Below are 1,955 nucleotides of genomic sequence, written 5' to 3'. Positions count from 1 at the left end.
AAAGAAAGAAAGAAAGAAAGAAAGAAAGAAAGAAAGAAAGAAAGAAAGAAAGAAAGAAAGAAAGAAATAGGCCAGGTGTGGTGATACAGGCCTTTAATCCTAGCACATAAGTGACAGTCCAGCCTAGGCTACATGGTAAGACCCTGTCTTAAGCAAAGCAAAAACAATCAAACAAAACACTGAAAGGGGTGAAGTGTAGGACAGTGAGTGTAGGACAGTGATAGCGCTTGCCCAGCATACATGAGACCCCCAGGTACTAGGATTAAAGATATACACTGCCATACCTGGTCCCAATTGTACTAATAAGAAATTAGTTCTAGGGCTGGAGAGATGGCTTAGTAGGAAAAGGCCCTCCCTGCTAAGCCCAAAGGCCAACCAGTTAAATCCCTGTAACCCATATGGTAGAAGGAAAGAAGTAACTCCCAAAAATTGTCACCTCCACTTGCATATGTATGCAAAATAAATAAATGTAAAAAAAATGATTTTAGACAAATCTGTTCTTAAATGCCCGTGGCCCTCCTGTTCAATCCTAGCCTGTTCCCAGTGGGGAGCTACAGAGCTATGAGAATGCAGTGACACTTGGAGTTAACCTTTTGACATGTGTGAGGTTTTTTTTTTTTTTTCAAATATATATACATTTCCCTTTATGTTAGGGTTTGCAGTAAAAGTCAAAGTAATACAGCCCAAAAGCTGCTGCCTGACAAGAAAACCAGAAGCTGGCTTGCTGAGTTTGTTTGCAGATATCATCTATGGGGACTGAACAGACCGACCTAGAGTGAGAATCTACAGCAACTCAATGACGACAAAGAAATGGTGAAGACCTCAGAGCTGCAGGAGAGATTTGTTGAGACTGTGAGCACATTCCTCTTCTCTAAACCTCTCCTGGAGTGTCCGGAGTAGGCCCAGGATTTTCCCCCAAAGTACTGGTTCTTCTATGGTTAAACATCAGGGACCTTCACCAAACATGATGGAGGAATGTGTGAATATTGTCACTATAATGGAAGTTCAGCTTGACTCCCAGTTAACAAATATTGGCAATAAATCAAAACAGGAAAAGCCCTATGTATGCAAGTTGCTTACTTTTTATATGACAGTTTACGGACATCTGAAATACTGCTCATGTTTCTCACCACTTTGGATAATAGTTGATTTTTATAAACTGATCCTATAATTAGAGTGATTGACTGGCCAGGTGTTTGTGAGACAACATCTTCCCATATAGGCTAGACTGCCTTTAAAAGCTCAAAAATCCTCCTCCGTCAACTCCCTGGATGCTGAGATTGCAGGCCTTTGCCACCAAACCTGGCTACTATATTCCAGTTTTATTCAAATGTAAGGTGATAACTGTATTTCAGTATAATCAGCTTTTATCATTACTCATGCTTGTTTGTATGCATGATGTGCAGGTATACCTTGAAAAACATCCTGTGATGGGCTCAAGATATAGCTCAGTGGTAGGTCCTTGCCTCGTATGCATAAGGCCCTAGGATCCATTTTCACACACACACACACACACACACACACACACACACACACACACACAAAGTCTGTTAGTTGGATGTGTTTACTACCACCACCTATAGTCCTGGCCACTCAGGTGCCCAAAATGAGAAGCCTCAAGCCCAGAACTTCAGGTCAACGTGGACAGTGTAGCTAGGCCCTTTTCAAAAAGAAAACAAAAGGTAGTACAATATTAGTACATGCCTATAATCCCAGAATGTGGGAGATTGAGTTACAGCTTGGGCTACATAGTAAGACCCTGGGTCAAAAAACAAAGACCAGAAACAAATTCTATGAAAGTCCACAGATTTAACCAGACATCCAAAGGATTTATCAAACAGATTTTTGTTGTTGATTTGTTTTATTTGGTTGAGAAAGGGTCTCATATAGCCAATCTGGCCTCAAACGTACTGTATACCCAAGAATGACACTGAAATACTGTATACCCAAGAATG

The 1,955-nt window shown here is 40.8% G+C and overlaps 1 protein-coding gene across 2 annotated transcripts in view; it reads left to right on the top strand.

Annotated features, from left to right (window-relative positions):
• Positions 1 to 1,062, top strand: part of Ftsj1 (FtsJ RNA 2'-O-methyltransferase 1) — a 10,837-nt gene extending 9,775 nt beyond the window's left edge. For both annotated transcript variants that reach the window (XM_028770820.1, XM_028770819.1), the window contains exon 13: positions 654 to 1,062. The gene's annotated coding sequence lies outside the window, so the exon portion shown is untranslated. The remainder of the gene's footprint in view (positions 1 to 653) is intronic.
• Positions 1,063 to 1,955: the final 893 nt, after the last annotated feature.

The sequence above is a fragment of the Grammomys surdaster genome, unplaced genomic scaffold (genome assembly GCF_004785775.1).
Source record: "Grammomys surdaster isolate TR1022 unplaced genomic scaffold, NIH_TR_1.0 204, whole genome shotgun sequence".
NCBI classification, from domain to species: Eukaryota; Metazoa; Chordata; class Mammalia; order Rodentia; family Muridae; genus Grammomys; species Grammomys surdaster.
Note: the sequence above shows the minus strand (reverse complement) of the source record. Positions and strands in the feature narration are given on the sequence as shown.